Source organism: Symsagittifera roscoffensis, chromosome 4 (assembly GCF_963678635.1).
Source record: "Symsagittifera roscoffensis chromosome 4, txSymRosc1.1, whole genome shotgun sequence".
Lineage (NCBI taxonomy): Eukaryota > Metazoa > Xenacoelomorpha > Acoela > Convolutidae > Symsagittifera > Symsagittifera roscoffensis.
Window position 1 is genome coordinate 68483275 of NC_087065.1, and position 8024 is coordinate 68491298.

An 8024-nucleotide genomic window follows, 5' to 3' on the forward strand; every position below is an offset into this window, starting at 1 on the left:
GTTAGAGAGAGAGAGTTTAGGCTTCTGTGTTTTACACAAGGGTTCGCACCCATCACTTGACAGCTGAGCTGACTTTCTGCACCTGTTTGCAATGTCCACAGTTACAGGAACATGTCCACAGTTACAGGAAAAGCCTAGGAACATAAGTTGACTTCCGAGTAAACTTTGCAGAAGTAATTTCTGTGACATTCGACCAGATTGGCGTCCAAAATGCATGGAAAAAACGAAATTATAGCGGGAGCAGTTTAGTGAGAATTGGCTGTTTCAGAGGATTAACGGTCTTATTTGATAACTGAACGAATTCGGAGAGGTCGGTTTAACTGACATGTGAAATTTTAAAAATACGATTGTAGAGACACGTGACCATTTTTGAGAGATCGATATTTTTGAAATGATAAAAATAGTGAGTTACATCGTAATGTGCCAGTCGGTCATATTTGGAAGTTTGACCTTGAGAAGAGCAGAAAACACTTGATTTTGGAGTGAAATTTAAATTTTTAAAATTTCGAATGGAACATGTCATGCACGATTTTCTCGCGAGAACTGAAAATCAGAAAAAGAAAAGAGAACAATTTTAGAACAATTGCGGGAAAGTTGTCAGATAAAAACGAGTGGGAAATTGCTATTTGCAATTTCCATCATAGTGAACAAGAGTAGAGCTGTCCTATCTGAAATAGAAGACAGAGTATTCCCGAGAGAGTAATTATTCGAACTGGACCAGAGTGAACCTTCGACGGAAAGGTGGACAGCTTGAGTGTCCCAATGGTCCACATAAAACTTCGTTCTTGAGTTCAAACTTACCCTCACCATTCAAACTGATAAACATTGAACTTATCTAGTTATTTTAGTTAATTCTAGAGTTGCTCACCCATTTAATTACTTCCTGTGCTTGAGCGCATCAACATGTGAGTCCTTAATTTAAATTTCTAGAGTGTGTTTTATGATTGTTATGTTGAGGTAAGGCGAGTTTTAGGTTGATCCATCTGAAATGGATCAAAGTTCCACTGTCTAATAAAAAAGCAACTTAACGGATTGTTCCGACCCGGTTTTTAACGGCGTTCATGTATTTTGGGTATCTAGAGACCTAAGTATGGGGACGTTTCTAATTCTAGAGTGGGGGGATATTTTAGTAGTAGCCTTTAAGCTGTAACGGGTCGGAGTCTCATGTCACAAGCGAACCGAATTGGCTCCGACTGATTTGAGGCGGAAAAACACAAGAGATAGTGTCCCTGACTCCCGAGCCAATAGTTATAGGGCCTATTTTTCTTAAGCCTCATGTGTGACTGTAGTAGACGAATGTTACATAGTGTTTTTATGGCGCTCCTGGGTGTTTACGACATCAAGACTACGGAGTCGAACCCACTTGAGACAGCTTCGGGCTGAATGCCCATTCTAGAGTACCGGCGGTACGGTTCGACAGGAACGTGCAAACCTTCCGGTTGTACCGTGATAGCTTTTTAAGAAAACTCGAGAAAATTTCCTGGTACGCTCTCCGAACGAGGCTTAGCTAACCGAGTAAAGGGGGGCAACTAGGGGGACAAAAACACGAGCAAAAAGACAAAAAGCAAAACAAAAACCAAAAAAGAATAGAAAAAGGAACAAAAACCATAAAACGAAAAAAGACAGTGACTTTGACACCAGATTAGTTGGATCAAACCTTTATATTAATTAAATAGTATACCCATACTGTTTTACAAGTTCGATCGTTTCGATCAACCTAGCAATTTAAACCAGTAAACTGAATAAAGTGCCCGAAGTGGGGCGTTGTCAAGGGTTTTCAGATAGCTTGGAACTTAGCTGGACCAATAGGAGACTTGACTGGAAGAGGTGACCAGCCGAGTGGGAAAGTGGTTCAGGGACACTTGAGCTGAACCAATAGGAGACTTGATTGGAGGAGGTGACCAGCCGAGTGGGAAAGTGGTTCAGGGACACTTAGCTGAACCAATAGGAGACTGGACTGGAACAGGTGACCAGTCGAGTGGGAAAGCAGCCAAGAGGGATTTGGCAATTCTCGAGTTCTCAAGTTGGGCAGAACGGGTATCGTTAGAATCCACATTACATTATAGGAGATAAGTGTAAAATTGGATAAGCGAAATCCCCCAGTTTTGAGGAACGTTTTTACTTGAGCAGGCCTGGAAACAGGTCTACGGTTTTCTCTTGAGAGGTTTAGCACCCGGCGCTTAAAGTAATTTTTAGGCTTAAGAAGGGGGGCTAGAAAGGGGGGAGGTTAGAAGGGGGACTGGTTAAGTTAGAGGTTGGCGGTTGTAAATTGTAAAAAGGGGGAAATTAGAGTAACTAATTAGTCGACATCGTTGACTTAGTTACATTAGAAATTAACACGCGTTGGTAATATTAGGTGGAGATCCAAAATTCAACTCGAGTTAAGACTGGTACGCTGGTTGGTTTGGTAGGGGGGACCGGATATAGACAGCTTTTGTGATACCCCATAAGATCACTAGTGGGGGGAGGAAAACGCGTGGCAATTAGGTACCAGACAATTTTTTTTTTTTTAGACGAAAGGTAGACATTGGTCACCTTTAAATTTTAGGTGGGCTCATTTTTCTGTTTTTATTATTTTTCTTACTTAAAATTTTTGTTGCATTTTATTGAGGATTTGTGTTTGGTTTTATACGAACAGGTGATCACAAGATACCTGCGCACCTACATTGAAATAGAAACAACCAAAAAGAAGAGGGGGGTCAGCATTTGGCTTTTAAGAGAGGGTTTTTGGGAAAATTTTACTAGAGCTTGAGTGGTGGTACAAGGTACAGTGGTTCAAGAAGACCCTACAACGAGGAAGACACTCCGTGACGAGTATTGGGACAAGACCGAAGAAGTCTTGGGACAGAGCAGTCTTGGGACAGTGGTCTTGGGACAGGGTCTTGGGACAGTGGTCTTGGGACAGGGTCTTGGGACAGTGGTCTTGGGACAGTGGTCTTGGGACAGGTTCTTGGGACAGTGGTCTTGGGACAGTGGTCTTGGGACAGGGTCTTGGGACAGTGGTCTTGGGACAGTGGTCTTGGGACAGGGTCTTGGGACAGGGGTCTTGGGACAGTGGTCTTGGGACAGGGTCTTGGGACAGTGGTCTTGGGACAGTCTTGGGACAGTGGTCTTGGGACACTAGTCTTGGGACACTAGTCTTGGGACACCAGCCTTGGGACACTGGTCTTGGGACACTGCCCTTGGGACACTAGTCTTGGGACACTAGTCTTGGGATACCAGCCTTGGGACACTGGTCTTGGGACACTACCCTTGGGACACTAGTCTTGGGACAGTAGTCTTGGGACACTAGCCTTGGGACACTAGTCTTGGGACAGTAGTCTTGGGACACTGGTCTTGGGACACTACCCTTGGGACAGTAGTCTTGGGACACTAGCCTTGGGACACTAGCCTTGGGACAGTAGTCTTGGGACACTAGCCTTGGGACACTGGTCTTGGGACAGTAGTCTTGGGACACTAGTCTTGGAACAGTGGTCTTGGTACAAGGGTCTTAGGACACTAACGGAGAGTACTGTGATAGTGACGAATAGTCTTGGGACGGTATAGAAATTGAAGTCAAATTACAACAAGTGCGTTTTAAGACAGAATAAGACAAATCGAAATAGGTAGGGTTAAGACCAAATTAAGGAAAATTTTTCGGAGGTTTTAGGAAGAGAATTGGATAAGGTTTTTAACACGTTGTACAGAATTTGTTACCACAAAAAATATTTTTTTTTTTTTTTTACCCTTAGAATAGAATCGTGTATATAATAAAATTGTAAATAAAAGCGGTTGTAAATAGAAATAATGAGGCGGAGTAGGGTACCGGTGCTCGAAAAAAGGTCAAGTGGATCAAACACGAAATATAATTCATCGCTGCGCGGAACGACATCAACGGGCCCAAAGATAACGAAGACGAACTTTTCAGTTAACATGGTCAGCACAAGGAGTACAGCGGACAACAGGGCGAAAGAGGGCACGGAAGGGGAGCGAGTAGAACCCACCATCGAGATTGATCTAGAGACACCCGATCAAAGTGTGGATGAAACAAGGAAGATGGCGACAGAGTCAACTCCAATGCCCAATGCAGAGGAACCGAACCAGAAACCCATAGAGTTCTCACCGATAGATGACGCGGAAGATGCAATAGGCAACACCGAAGAAACGGTGAAAGAAGACTCTCAAGTAAAGAGGACATCTTTTACGGAAAAATTGGGAATAATGTTCGGAATAAAAACGAAAGAAAACGTGACTGAAGAACCAAAAGCAGAAAGAGCACGAACATTTGGTACAGTAAGCACGAAAACGACAGAAACCGGCCAGAATGAGGAACAAGCTAAAGCAGAGGCTACGGCCGAAGAGAAACTCACGGCTGACCATGAAGAGACTACCATTGAGCTGGGCGACTTGTTGGCGAAATTAAATCAGATCGACAAAAGACTTAAGAACAGTGAAGAAGACAGAGAGGTGATAAAAAAGGAGATAAGATACAACAAGCACGAGTATCTAGACAGTTATTTTAACCTAGCTAAGGCAACAGATGAGAGACTCAAGGAAATGTCAGATAAGGTAGAAGCCACCAATGAAGAACGAGAAAAGAACATCAAAACAGACATGCAACAGTTGAAGAACCGATATGATGATGTCAACAGCCAATTAGGGAGCCTGGAAAGGAGATTGGACACAATGAGCAAGAGTCAAGCCGAGAGTTCGTGTGCAATACAGGCGAAGTTGGATGCAATCTTGAGAGGTTCTACTCCACAAGAAAGACCGGCAGCGGATCGTACGCAAAGCACCAGAGTTGACTTTGTAGAACCACAAAGGAACAAACGGCAATCGACACCGTTGCCCTTAACCAGGGATGCGATAAGCATAGCACCAACAGCTGCGAAAACAATAATGAAGAATGGAACGTCGAATACAACGACTGCTCCGGGAGATTCAACAGCTAACAGCAACACAGGACCGGATGCTATGACATGGGCCAGCACTTGGGAGATGATGAACAGGACTCTAGAGGCCTTCGCCACGAGGAACACTGACTCGAGCGACAGGAGAGAGGGAAAATCAAGAAAGACATTCAAGAAGCCAAAAGAATTCAAGGACGACTCCGATGGATGCATTGACACTTGGGTGGAAGTGATGAGATTACATCTAGAACAAGACAACTTGAGTGACGAAAGACAAGCATGTACAGCCATACTGAGCAACTTGGAAGGAACGGCATTAAAATGCGTGGTCGCAAAGAAGGAGGAAGAACGTGACACCGCGGACAAGATCTTCGAGATATTGCTGAATCGATTCGGGTCAGGCATGAAGGGTCACCAAGCGATGATGCGATTTGAAAAGAGAAGGCAGAGGGACGACGAGTCAATAGATCGGTTCCTAGATGACCTCGAGAGCTTGAGAAGGAGGAGTGACCCAGAGGAGTCGACAAATAGACGGAACTTTAGCATTGCCTCGAAGTTCATCGATGGGGTGAAAAGTGATGACTTAAGGACAATGTTAGCAACATACTACACATTGTCGAAGGACAGCGCACCCACCCCAGAAGAAATGAGACAGAAATCAAGAGAATACATGCTGATGAAACCTAAGAAGTACTCATATTCCGAAAACAGGAACACGCAAGGGGGAAGCCAACCCCAGAGGTCATCATGGTACAAACCTAGAGATGATATGGACAAGCGCAGATCATGCGCGAACTGCGGGTCAGCGGATCATCATGTGGCTGACTGCACAACGTACAAACAAGGCATGAAGAGCCTAGGTTATGCACCGGATGAAGAGGATATGAGCCAGATGGAGGAACACGAGTACTATAATGGCTTGATCATCAAGATAGGCGCCAGATGCTTCTTCTGTAACCAGGAGGGGCACTTCAGAATGGATTGTCCCTTGTTCTGGGAAGCGGTCAAGGACCAGAATCACCCCAAACATAAGTTGGCATTAGCGGCGGTGCAGAATCAGCGGAACAGGCAAAACGAGTTTGAATCTAGGAACTTGGGGGCACCAAACACCGAATTGCCGACGAAGACAGTGAAAGCTGTTACACATGTTAGTGGTGCGTTAGAGTCCGCGGCCGGAAGCTCTCTAGAGATAAATTATGAGAAAGCGGCGACGGAAGCAATTGCCAAAGTGAAACAAGATCTGGCTGCGAAAGAAATAGAGCAACGACTAAAGTTGGAGATCGAAAGACAGAATTTTAACGGAGCATTAACCGGATCGAACTCAATACCAGAGGCTAGAACGGGCTCAATGAAGACCGGGAATTGTAACACCGTGAAAATGGTGACAGGTAAACCTTTTGGAATATCGAAAACCGGAGCAAGAATAATGTCGATAATCACAGTGGGCGGACACGAGGTAACCAGAAACTTGAGCGAGCCGAGCGACCAGACGATAATGCACATTGACGTGTATGCAGACTACTTGAGTGGAATAAGTCCACAAACGACTTCTAGAGCGCTCAGGGCACTACTCACGAGAGGGGGCAGCAAATCGGTACGTGTTGATAATAGGTACACTGAAGCTTATGGTCCACACGAGGTCATGCTAAATATAGATGGAATCAACATCTATACCAAGACGATGATAACATGCGACGAAGACCTAATTGGACAAATCTATGTAGGGAAAGAAGAATTGAAAGTAAGATCGATCGGACACTGTGCCATGCTTGAAGAAGATGCAATGCACATCGGGACGGAAGCAGACGTGACAGGGCACGTGCTAGACATAAATGGCAAAAAGACTCAGTTGCGTGGATTACTTGACACGGGAGCAGTCTTGAGCGTCATACCAATCGAAACATGGGAAAAGATGGGCTTTGACAAAGGTGACTTGATAGACTCGAGAATACGGCTGTCAGCTGCAAACAAAGGGGCCCTACGGGTGCTGGGCAGGACGCCGATAATAGCCCTCAATTTGGGGGAACGTAACCTGTGGATGAGCTTCATCGTGGTAGAAAACCTAGATGAATCTGACCAATTCATTTTGGGCAGAGACTTCATCAGGAATTTCGACGTAACGATAGATCTAAATAATGCAATGTTCAGGATACGGAACCCGGATAGGAGGTACGCAATCAAACCGGTAAATTTAATAATGGCAAATGAGAACAAAGCACCGGTATTCTTGAGTAGGAGAGTGAGGTTAAAAGCTAATGAAGCGGCAATCGTAAGCTTGAGGATGAAAAATTATAATGAACTAAGTGACAACAAGCAAGTGTGTATAGTTCCAAATCCTAATAGTCAAAGCGCTGCTGTTTTAGGAAGATCATTTTCGATAACGAAGAGCGGCCTCTGCGTCAGTGTCTTGTTAAATACCCTTGATATACCGATCACGATACAGAGAGGCAGGAAGCTGGGATATGCTTTACCGGTTAAAACTCGATATGAAACAATTGAAAACTCAAAACAAAATGAAGTTGTTGATTGTCCCAACCACAGGGACAAAATTTGTATCTTGAGACGATTGCAGAGAATAAAAGATTCTTCAGGTCTTATCAAATCACTTAAGTCAGAAACGGACGATGGGCTTTCGAGCTGTTCGAACTTTCCAGAGCGACCCACACTAGATGAAATGCAAATTGATAAACCGGTTCTGCCGGAGATTGAACATTTAAGGGGCAAACTGAAAGATGAACAGCTCGAAGCTATCAAGGACGTACTAGAGCGAAACGAGGAGGTCTTTTCAAGGCATAAGGCGGATATCGGGTGTTGTAATTTTGTTGAACATGAAATTGAACTTGAGGAAAACGCGGTACCACACAGGGAGGGGGCGAGGCGCATGACCCCACACAAATCGGACGCGTGTAGAAAAGAAATCGAAACGTTACTAGAGTATGACATGATAGAACCATCCAAGTCACCGTGGGCGTGTGGAGTAGTGATGGCCAAAAAGAAAGGCGACCAGTTAAGGTTTTGTTGTGACTTTCGATACCTGAACTCCGTCACGGTGAAGGATGCCTATCCCATACCTAGAATTGATGAGAGCCTCTCGAAGTTAGGTGATGCGAAATTTTTTACGACTCTTGATTTAGG